The 12639-nt window shown below is 37.2% G+C and overlaps 1 long non-coding RNA gene across 1 annotated transcript; it reads left to right on the forward strand.

The window, feature by feature from the left end:
• The first annotated feature begins 363 nt into the window (after nucleotides 1-363).
• Nucleotides 364-11936, forward strand: LOC136371209 (uncharacterized). Its single transcript, XR_010745306.1, has 3 exons — nucleotides 364-527; nucleotides 7492-7640; nucleotides 11121-11936. It is a non-coding gene; the product is annotated as an uncharacterized lncRNA (long non-coding RNA).
• Nucleotides 11937-12639: the final 703 nt, after the last annotated feature.

Consider the following 12639-nt stretch of genomic DNA (forward strand, 5'->3'; position numbering starts at 1 on the left):
TACAAAGTTATACTGTGGTTCACACTATTTGTGTACACAGAATATGATGAGTGAATTTTAGAAACTACATGCAAGGTTTATTCAATAAATGAAGCCATTCCACAGTTCCTTGAAACTTTCCTATTTACAAGAGCACCAAAGTCCCATTAAAAAAAGGGGGGGAGGGGGAAATCAGTAGAGACTTTTTTTTCAGTGATGAAATAGGTTAATTTCATAGCTGACTTGAAATCTTGTGACAAGTTATGGTATTGTATTATGCCATTATTAGTGGAAGACATAATCCCTTGCAGCTGTGGTAACTCATGATAACGCACAATATATACCCATCAAGATATCTCCTGACAGCAATGAAATTAACTCGTGTCACCCCTGTGTCTAACAGAATGTGCTTGCAGCTTCTTCTTAGTATGCTGTTTTAGATACCAATGAATTGTTATATGGGGAAAATACATCTATTAGGAAAAAATTTTTATACCAAAATTTTCACTGGCTTCACTGTACATCTGAAGACAGATGTTTCAAGCAAGGTAAGCAGACAATAGGTAAATGACTGAAAGTAACATGTCATTGTTATTGCTTACTTCTTAAGTGTGTGTTTTCAGTGGGATCTGCAGAACTGCTCTGCACAGTTACTTCCAACACATCCTTGGTGAGGTTGAAATTCATTTCTGTATTCTCTGGCTCAGAATCAATGTGTAAGCCAAAGCCTAAAACCATTGCAAAGTCTGCTGTTTTTTAAGGAGCTATTTTGAAATTATAGCATGATGAAAAAACTGTTACTTACAACTTTGTTTCATCTCTTAAAATAATATTTCTTATACAGAATTATCTATGTGACTATGAAGCTTTGAGAACATGTTTTTTTATGGCTAGTTCCAAATTGCTGGGATGAAAATGTATTTTATAATAATTCAAAGGGGAGGAAGAGGCAAATCAGATGATAGCAAACATATCTCAGCAGCACTTTAAGACTGCACTCTTAATGACTTTTTTAGAATAAGTGTTTTGCAATAACAATTAAATAAGCAAAGAGATAAAAACCAGTATTTAGTGTCACGCATATTCTCACTTTCTGACAGGTTTCAATAATCAAACACTTCTCACATCACAAACATTATACAGACACTCTGTAGTTCTAGCACGGTATGGATTATTCCCAACTTAACTTCATGTGCTGTTTCCCTGATGACTAGAATACTTCTGACTTTCATTTTTTATTTAAAAACAACAACAACAGCTGAACTTCGAATTAGTCTCATGGAATACCCTCAATTTAGCTCTTTTAATAAAATGGAAAAGTTGAAAGCAGCCTGGTCACAAGGGGAAGTGTTACTCAAAGCTCAAGTTTGGCCATCAGCATTACAGAAAAAAAAAAAAAAAAAAAAAGAGACTGCTTTAAAAATAGAGACTACTGACTTTATCACTGGTCTGCATTGCTTCCCTTGTGGCTAAGCAGCTTTTAGCTTTAAATTTTTATTATATAAAAATAACGAATAGAATTCCTTGTGTTTTTTCCCTTGATTTGGGCAGATCCTATTTCAGGAAACAAAAGCCAATAACACTATAAAATAAACAAAACTGCAAAAACTGTGATTCTTAATATTTGCAAGTTAGAAAAGTATTGATCCTTCCTATAAATAAATTATATATTCATTTTGAGATTCAAACATTTGACAGTATAAATTGACACAAGCTGGATTTAAAAGCAGTAGGGTTTTACAGACTGTATTTCATACAATGTGACAATATAAATTGTAAATTTATAATAAGGAATTAATGAAGATGTAGGAAACAGTGTAACTGTGTTCCAAAGACTAGTGCAATTACATCTTAATAGAAATAAAATTGGTTATTGACACTTAAACTCCACCATTTAGACTTTCAAAGGGGCATGCAACATTTTAATGGAAGTCTACTGAGAGGCTAATATACTTTGGTGGACTTTGACAATGTAAGGATAAATGTTTCAAAGGCAGAGGTTATTGGGGGAAAGGTGTGTCAGCGAGAGTGTACAGTACTGCAAGAATTTTGATTGCACTGCTTTGGGATTGCTGTGTGGATTTTGCCTTCCAAACCTTCAGGCACTTCTACCCCCCTAAGACATTGAACCTGTTAACCGATACATTGATTTAAAGTTGTTTTAGAGAGGCCAGCTGTGATCCAGCTGAAAAAGGTTAGATGCCTGAACCTATACAAAAAAACATGAGAGAGTATCTTTGCTACACTGAAGTATCTGCCTCCTGCTTGGTTTTTTTGCAGCCTGTTTCCAAGTGTCTGTGCCTGGCCCTCCTCCCAGAAACTACCTGCTCCTATTCTTGCAGGTGTTGCACTCATGCTCTGAAGAAAAGAGTGCAGAAATCTGTAAACAGGACATAAACAAACAGCTTTTTTTACAATTTCAGAGGTTTTTTTTAGAAATTGTATGTATTGTTCAATGGCTAGCTTATTCTGCAGCCTTCACTTCCCTTAAATATCACCTTGAAGTGATACGTATTTTCCTCTCCTTAGCTTCTGTCTTTGTACTGCCTGGGTTGGAAGTACCTTCCAAGGTAGGTATGAGTCTTACACTGCATTTGTCAGGAAACAATGTAAATTTGGGAAGTCAATGGAAAAGGTAGCACCTAGAACTGCAAGTATCATCAAAGGAATTAATAACAAATCAGAGAAGGTAGACTATTAATTACAAAAAAAAAAAAAAAAAAGTCACCAAAAATCCTCCGAAAACAAACAAACAAACAAACAAAAAAAACCCAACACCAACCCCCCCAAAACCAACCAACCAACCAAAACAAAACAAAACAAAAACAAAAACAAAACAAAAAAAACCCCAAGAAGTTTATATATTACAACAGGGACCTAAACCATAAAAGATCTATAAAACTATTTGCTGAGGATCAATTTCTGTTGAGGAAAGAATTCTGAGTGGATCAGGTACAGAGGAAGACTACTAGAGGATGATCAGGAGTAGGAAAAAAGGAGGTGATTTTTGAAAGAGCTTGCATATTTTTTAGCCTAGAATGATGAAGGCTGACTGTAGGATACCATGACATAAAAAAAGAAGCTTAAAACACCAGGCTGACAGAGGAGTTGTTATAACTGGTGTCAACACTGTTAGCTGACCCTGAATAAGAACGGTCTAGAAAAAGTCAGATGATTTCTAACATGCACAAATTCTGAAGCATCTAAATACCAGTAGATTAATGGGATAAAAGGTCATCTCTGTTTGTGATATCAGGGACTTGATTTGATGAGCCAGATTGTCCCTTCCTGTATAAAACTGATGCAAGTTATTATAATTTAAAATTCCTAGTAAAATATACATTTTGATTGAGGAAGCAAGCTCAAGGCAGAAAGTTGATGACTCAGATCTGTTAAAATAGCTCACTTGGCCCACTCAACAAAAAGGTTGAATTAAGCTTTTTCATTAATGTTGAAACTTAAATAACATTACTGAAATCTTCAGTTCTCTGAAAAGCTGTAACTGATCTGACTACACTGTTGTCTTTGGCAAATTATTTTGCTGATTGAAAGTTTCCTCTATTTTTGTATGGATCATTTTTCTTTGGCTTTTTCTTTATAAAAGGACAAAAGGATGATTGAGAAGGCATAGATTGTAGCATTGTTTTTGTCATTCTACAAATGCACTGGTGTAATACGTTTCGTTTGGAACCATAAGGAAGAAATAAATGGTCAGGAAGGAATCTCCAATATGAGCTTCAAGGTTTTTTCTATGAATTTTTGAAGTAATTTCCTTTTCCCACTTTTAGTGCACATTCTTGTCATATAGAGTTAAATGTCGTGAAGCTAGAAAAGTTCCGTAGCAGTAGAACGAGTAGAAATCAAAGGTGAAGAAGCAGCACCAAAACTGCTGAGGAAGTTAAAGCTCTGGTACTTGAAAAGACAACCTATCCTTTCAAAATATTTTTAAGGTATATTACTTAACAAGCATATGTCAGCTGCTTACTCCAGTGTTTTATTCTGAAATGTTATGGATGTGAGTAGCTTGGGAAAATATTTTCCAGGGAAGAAGGCTGAGAGCTAACTGAATTAATTGTAAGTTGATGATGAAAATTGGGGGAATATATATTTTCCCTGATTACTAAATACGGTTAGTGAAATCAAATTCATTATTAAAGAATAAACACACAAGCTGTAATTAAACTGTATTTACCTTTGACATATGACTGTTAGTGGAAAACATCCCCAACTGTTAGTTATAAACTTTCTGATGAAAGTGTCTCCTGCCAAAACCCTGGTGTTCTGTTGAAGATTAAAGCAAGTAACTTGTGGTTTCTTTATTATAGCTGGCTCTGACAGCATATATAAACTGACGGGAAATTTCCATTGAATCCATGGTGTTTCAGGATTCTGCTAAATGTGCATATGCACATACAGGAAGGTTCAGTGGAATTTTAGCTTTAACAGGAAAAGATGGAATATGAAGTTCTGAGGAGGTAGGGCTTTGGGGATGTCCTGATTCCCTAAAAATTCTGTAGAAGGAGGTGAGAGTACCTAGCTACCTACATCAGGCTTGGCACAAAGGAGTATTTTCTTCTTTCCTCTCTTCTACAGAAAACAAAATGTAAGCATGTACCTGTCAGAGCAATTCCTAAACAGGCACTAAATGAGCTAACTCTGGAACTGGAAGCAATAAAGCTGCTTGAGACTGAAGTTACGCCTGAGCTAATTGCCCAGGTGCAGTGCTATGCTTCAGAGGTTACACTGCTCCAAGTAATTGTAAACTTACCTGCTCAGGGATGTCTAACCTATTGCTTCATTGTAATATTTAGACATAACTCAAATGAATCATCAAAAAGCCAGAAAATATCAAAACTGGAGTTCTTTCAGTTATTTTATACAGTCACCTTGGTATGTGCATTGCAGTAGCATTCTTAATTGCGCAGCAACTGTGTATTATTTTTGTGGGATCACTGACTCATTCACTAAACACACTTAGTGCCTATGTCTAAGCTGCACAGTGAATTGCAAGGTATAAAGTGTTGTGTATTACACTCTGTAATGTCTGAATGATGTCTTGTGAAACAGAATGACATCTACTGCTTCTTGTACTGAAATAGGTATATAGTGTTCATTGAATAGATTATAGGATCAGCTGTAAGGTAAAGATGACTTTCATAGACATTTGGCTTTCATCCCTTTCTTTGCCAGCGACTTTGTGGATTACTTACTGGAAGATCGAAGGGTTTCTCCATTTCAGTTACTCATTAGTAAAGTGGGGGATCATAAACCTCCTTGGTTAAACAGGTTTTCTTAATAGGTAGACTATAAAGCTTTATGAAACACAGTAGAACCTAATAGAGAATCGAAGGAAAATCTAAGAAAGACACTAAATATTTTCATCTCAGGGCTTGGCCAGCATGAAGTACAGGAATCCCAATCGACATAAAAAGTAGTGTTGAATACTCTTTTCTTTCAACAGTGAAGGCAAGACCAGCATGTGTTTACATAAGAATGAAATACAATTATCAGACAAATTACTCTGTGCCATATCATGACTTTTCAGTGTTTTGCTTGCAGACCTCTTATAATCCAGTGTGGCTTCCCATACTTTGATTCTTCCATCTCTTAATGTATTGGAAGGTAAAACAGTCTCTTTTCAATAATATTTCCTTAAATAAACTTTCTAAAAAAAAAGAAAAGAAACACTCAAAGTGTTAAAAAATGTGTGGATGTGGTACTTGAGGGCATTGCTTAATGGAGAACAAGGTGGTGGTGCTGGGTTGATGGTTAGATTTGATGATCTTTAAGGCTTTTTCCAACCTTAATGATTTTATAATTCTGTGAAATGAAAAGCCAAATAGTTAAGTGACCAGACTCCTGTATTAGGGACATAAAAGGCAAATTTCTTTACAGGTCTATCACTATCTTTCTAAAGGGAATGGGATGGGAATGGCTTAGTTCTTTGTGTCACTGTGACTCTTTCTTTCCTCATATCTCTTAGATGTATTCAGACTATGAATATAGATCTGGGTTGTCTCTAGTATCAATTTGAACAGTGTATAGCACACTGGATGTCCAGTTTCCCCTGGCTTATGTAGGTATTAGTAAGGCCAAGCAAGCATGCTAATAAATTAAATGTGTAAGAGAGAACCAACTGGAAGCATATAACATTTAAATGGACAAACATATTCATAAAAAAAAAAAAAATTTGCATATACTGAAGTAATAGAGGACCAGAACACAGATTTATAGTTTTGATGCAGAAAAAGTTGTCTCATCTGACTAGTAGAAATCATGACAACTTTTTCCACAAGTTTTTCAGAATCTGAAACTCCTATCCTATCAGAATTTGCTACTTTTCTGATATTTTCCCAGGCATATTTTAGAGTCAGACATGCGAATCCCATAAATATTAACCCAAGAGTCACTTTGAAAACTGTGTTGCTTAGTCATTCTAGCATTTCCAGCTAAATAATAGGAAATGGTTTTTCACTTCACAGCAGTAGTGTTACTTTGTGCCTAGTTCCTGGTAATAAAATAACTTTCAGATACCACAGTATATGAAACAATGGATATTAGACATTGATTAAGCAGTGATTAGCATTATGAAGTTTGTGTCTACTATGTTCTGATACAGTGTAAACATAATGTCCTTTAAAACAAAATAATCCTCTAGACCTAGCCCAGTTAAGCAGCTACAAAAGAATGTATCTGTTCACATGTAATAATAATATGCTATTGCAACTTTATATTTGGCAATTTTCATGGAAAATTACAGGTTAAATTATTGAGTCACAAATCAAACTATACTGAGTTCTTTTAAGATTCTGTGCCATCTCATCCTGGGATGTTAATTTGTGGAAATTATATGATACTGCATCAGAAATAGTGTGGCCAGCAGGACTAGGGAAGTGATCCTCCCCCTGTTCTTGACACTGGTGAGGCTGCACCTCAAATCCTCTGTCCAGTTTTGGGCCCCTCACAACAAGAAAGACATTGAGGTGGTTGGTCCAGAGAAGGGCAACAGAGATGGTGAAGAATCTGGAGCACAAGTCTCTTGAACACCAGCTGAGGGAGTTGGGGATGTTTTGCCTGGAGAAAAGGAGACTCAAGAGGACCTTCTCACTCTCTACAACAGCCTGAAAGGAGAGCATAGAATTGTGGGCATCAATCTCTTCTCTTAAGTAAAAAATAATAAAGAAGAATTGGCCTCAAGCTGTGAAAGTGGAGGTTTAGAAGGGATATTAGGAAAAAAAATCTTTGCAGAACAGGATTGTCAAGCATTGGAACAGGAGCCAGAGAAAGTGTTGAGTCACCATCCATGCAAGTATTTCCAAGACCTGTACATGTGGCACTTGGGGGCATGGTTTAATATTGGACTTGTGGCGTTAGGCCAGTGGTTGGACTCCATGACATTAAAGGTCTTTTCCAGCCTGAGTGATTCTATGATCTGTTTTCCTCACAGGGTGTTGGGGGTTGGGTTTTCTTGCCTTTTGTTCCTTTTTACTTATAGAATTTTTTTTCCATAAGTTGCTAAGAAACACTAACTACTGGGTACTTATGAGTACTTAAGAAAAACAAAAGAAGTGGCCGAGCTCAGGAGAGGAAGGCATCTGTCTACATTTCCCTTTTTGGGAGTTTTCTCTCCGAGGGACAGAGATACTGCAAGAAATGAGCAGGTAAAAGCTGGGGGCTGGGGCAGCTGCTAGCTCGCTCTTTCTCAGCTTTGGAGGAAGACAGTCAGAACTGCTGCTTGAGGAAAGAAATTCACTGCCACTGCTATAACCCAGCCTGGAGCTGCTTCTTCTGCTGTGGGGGTGAGCCTCCATTAGCTAGACTAGCCACCAAATTGGGGCCTCATTAACACTTACCTCACTAAAAGAGGGACCTATCACCATCTGCTTGGGTCCTGAGCCCATCTCTCCCTGCCCTGCTGGGAGCCGGGCCGCTGCTCTCCCGTCCCCACTGCTTCTTCAGCATTGCTCTGGGGCTTTTCTACATTGTAGACCCTCACGCCCTGCCCTGCTGGGACCTCCCGCAGTTCCAGCTACCACCACAGAGCTTCTGGCACATCTTGTCTACCAGCCCAGCACTTTTTGCTCATTCCTGCTGTTCCAGCTTGGTGCTCCTCAGAGCCCTGCTGGAGCACAGGGATTGACTGCCCCAGGGCTGTGTGAAGCAAAGACTTTCCTCCAGCCGTTCCCCTCAGCCTGCTCACCATCACCACTTGCTCCCCAGCTTGCGCCACAGCGCCCCCTGCAGGCGCGGAGGAATCATCGCACTTGCCCTGCCCACCAGGAGCCAGCAGCGCCCCTGCTGGCTGTGACCGGAACTGCACCAACGGGGAAAGCGCCTGAGGCTGAGAAGGGGTCACTGGGCTCCTGGTGCTATTTGCTGTTAATCCCTGAGTTGTTGTTTGTTTGCCTTGTTATACATACTAGTAAAGAAATGTTATTCCTATCCTCCTATCTTTGCCTGAGGGCCACTTAATTTCAAAACTATAATTCAGAGGGAAGGGATTTACATTTTCCATTCCAAGGGAGACTGCTACTTTCCTTTAGCAGACACCTGTCTTTTGAACCAAGACACAGGAAAAAACTGCCTGGACCTTGGGTTAGCTTTGTCTTGCCTACATTGTATTGGAGCATATAGTGTCCATATGCCTCAAGTCTCACTATAAAGATGAGGGACATGGTCTTCAGTTACAGGTAAACTGAAGTTTTTGAGTTCAGAACATTTTTCATGACTTTTTATTTAATATAATACTTTTGCCCTCCTAACTCTATCCCCCAGTAATCATGGTTTGATTTAATTTGTCATGATATTTTAATGAATTTCAGATTTTTGGGAAAACTATCCTTATAATTTCATTCAGTTGATTGTTTCAGTTAATACCTGTGACCAGCAATGAAGTTTTACATTCAGCAAATATGAGCCACTTCTGAACTCTTGTGCCTCTTGAAGGTCAGATCTAGTAGCAGCTGCAGTAATGACTGATACTGCTACATTGCTTTGCTGGGTTCACTTCAGCCATACTTCTAAATTGAATTTGTCTTTGCTTTAGTATGGAAAATAAGTTATGGAACACTTTTTTTTATCTGTGGAAAGGTGGACAGATATTATTTAGAAGACGAAAAAAATGTCCCTGATGGCAGTAAATAGACCATAATGCATGTGGTACATGCAGTAGCCCTAAGGATGAGGTTCTGATGGTAGAAAGTATATTATTTGGAAAGGAAATGTACAGTAGATGGAGTCTTCATATTTCATAGCATCATAGAATCATTGAATGGTTTGGGCTGGAAGTGAAGTTTAAAAGTATCTAGTCCAGTGCTCCTGCAATGCATTTCAATTAGAACATTCTCGATTATATCAGGTTGCTCAGACACCAACCTGACCTTGAAGATTTTTATGGAGGTAGCACCCACCACCTCTCTGGGCAACCTGTTCCAGTGTTCCATGGCACTCTTTAGAAAATTCTGGTATCTTAGATCTAGTATAAACCTACCCTTTTTTAGTTTAAAACATTATCTCTTGTCCAATTGCAACAGACCTTGCTAAAGGCTGTGTCCTCTTCTTTCTTATAAACACCCTTTGAGCACTGGAGCATCACAATTTTGTCTCCCCAAAATATCCTCCAGGCTGAACAATCCCAGAAGTCTCAGGTTTTCTTCATAGGAGAGGTATTCCATCTGTGCTCTGATCTTTTTTTGTGGTCCTTTATCTGAGAAATGAGACAAATTACTACCCAGCTTGTGTATTTTGTGTTATGTTTTAAGCTCTCAGTCCTGTTTCCTGTACATCCAGTTCAAAATTAGGTCTCAAAATAGAAGATGGACATAAAATGCATTAGGACATTCTCATAATATTTTGGTTCAGAGTATGTGTTCATGCTGAGAAGATAGTAACATTTGCTGTGTGACATAAATTTGGGTTTAAAATGCAAATAAATGAAGTTCTCTCCCCTTAGATCTTTCACACCTTCTAAGCACATGGTAAATATTATATAAAATGGTGGAGAGTCAGACTACTTCTCTTCTGAGTGCATAAGAGGACGGATGGATTTAATTCCCTTTGGATATTTGACCCTAATAAATTCTCCTTCCCAGGGTTAGCCACTTACGCCTCTAGTCTGTCCTCTGCAGCTCTGACCCCAATCTTCAATTTCAAAGGATATTTGGTAGCAGGGGAACAGAAACCTGCCCATTTCATTGCTGCACAGTGCTTTAGAGTTAGGCAATCAGCTTATAGCAACTGCAACTGCCATTTTATGAATTCCCACCAAATCCTGAACTTTCTCAATAAATTATATGCTTCCTTCTCCTCCTTTTCTCCAAAAGCCACATTTCCAAGCCATGTGTTGCAGTACCCAGACCTAGTGTGCAATTCTTATTCCTAAACTGACAGTACTGCAACCTCAAGCACTCACTCTGTGCCTGTGTTGATCTGGTTAACACCACACAGATAATGAGGGCTTCAAATTTTGTTTCCAGGGATTGTTCCCTACCACATTATTTCGATTATAAAATACTGCGGTATCTGTACATCTGTATCAGGGTGTCACAACTTACATACCAATATGTATTAGCATTTCTTCAATCAAGCAAAAACTTACACATTTTTTCTTCTTTAACTGCTGCTTCATTACTTGTGATTCATCATTTCCAGTGTTTTGTTCTGATAAATCTTCAACATGGTTTCATTTTTCTGCTGTTATACAGTGTCAACTAGCTCACAAAACCAGAAGAATAGTTATTAAAATGTTCATGCTTCACAAATAATATTTTGACTGTTGGATAGATATAAAAGTCCAGTAGGAAAAATATTCTGACATGATTTGTAACATGCTATCTTTCAAATGGCAAAAATATCAAAATATAATTGAAACAGCCTGCTCATGATACAATCACCTTTCCATTTTCAAACAAATGAAGGAAGCACACACTATGCATTTTTCTGTGAATCTCAGGGCTTAGCTCTACACAATATTTCCATTGAGGCAGACAATCAAGCAACTTTTCACAAAAGAAAAATAGACAACAAACACTGTGATTGCTTTGATAGTGTTTGACTGAGAATTTGTTACTAAAAATAATCCTATATGTGTTTGATTTTAATATCTAATTATGAAATTAATTTTTCTATGTGTATTTTTGCAGGATATGGTCCATTATATTTAATGGAATAAGATGGTGAAGGCGAAACTGTGAAAAGACAAGTCTTGTTAAAAGGAAACCATTATCTTACTAAAGGATGCAGAAAATATAGTGAAGAGATGAGAAATCCCGTTTGTTAAATGATTGTGACCTGTGCCTTGTTTGAAAAGCAGAATGTTCGGCTGTCCCTCTCCCTCCCCCTCTATAATGTGTTGACCAGATTTTTCTCAGCAGATTTCTTTGGGAAGAGAAGTTACTTTGTGTAATGTAAGATTAACAAAATGTCATCTGAATAAAACATTGATAGGCTTATGCATGAAAGACAGTAAACCTTACCTTTTCTATATATTCATTCACTGTAATATAAAAAGTGAGACATGATAGACTTGTACGTCTAGAATATATATTTATGCATGGACACATATGTCTGAAAATAAAATATACACAGGAATACTTTATATAGGTGACTTTCTTCTCCCTGCAAGGTTAAGCTGTCTGATTAAATCAAACTCCATTCTTTCTGTTTCATCCATCACTACCAGCTGATAGCAGAAACAGCATGTACCTTCTGAAATAGTTTTTTCTTGTTGTTGTTTTATGATGTGTGAGGCAGAAAGAAAGAAGGTTTAATTTAATCTGTTGGATTGACTTTGCAGAGATGATAGTAACAGAAGCAGTATCTTCAGCTAAGTAACCTGAACAAACATGACATGGAAATTGAAAAGGAGTTAATAAATACAATACTTAAGCCCCACTTCTACCAGCCCCTTTTATAAGGATACTTGAATAAGCTATCTCTTATTACAAGGAAATTTGCTATGAGAAGACTGGTATTTTTTCTGGTTTGGGTGGCTTTATGTTTTGTTTTGTTTGTTGAGGGATTTTCTGTTTGTTTATTGTTGGGGATGGTGGTGTGTTTTGGAGGCGAGGGAACATTCCCCTTCTATTTATCTCTTTCTTTAGTTATTAATTTCCTGAAAGATCTCTTTGATGTACATGTTCATAATATTTAGTGATATTTTTTTTTTTTTTTGGTTACAAGTAAAAATAAAAGACCCAGAACACCTAAAATGTGCTTTGGTCTATACTGAGTCTAGCCTTTCAAGGCAGTTATTGCTTCTCATTTATTTCTTACAGTGATACATATTTATTTAATGAAACTGTCTTAGCAATAATGGAGGTTCTGAGGAACAATTTTGTAGTTTAAAAGCTTTTTAAATTGGAAGTGAAATCAGAAGGGTTTGATTTTTTTAATGACTTTTCCATGTAGAGTGGTTTGGCTTCAATGCCAATAAAATTCAGAGTAGAAGAAAATTTAGGGTATATTATAGCAATAGAAACAGCATGTGTTTCTTTGAGACCTCTATCTCACCTCTTCCCCACCCAAAAAAACTTAAGCCAAATTCAAGTCGTCAATTAAGACATGCCAAATCTTTTCCCACTTGAATGCTTTGCAGAGTGTTTGCAGACTGGCATATCTTCTGAAACATTCGAAAAAAACACTTTTCATACTTTAACCATG

Source organism: Sylvia atricapilla, chromosome 1, assembly GCF_009819655.1.
Source record: "Sylvia atricapilla isolate bSylAtr1 chromosome 1, bSylAtr1.pri, whole genome shotgun sequence".
In the NCBI taxonomy this organism is placed as follows: Eukaryota; Metazoa; Chordata; class Aves; order Passeriformes; family Sylviidae; genus Sylvia; species Sylvia atricapilla.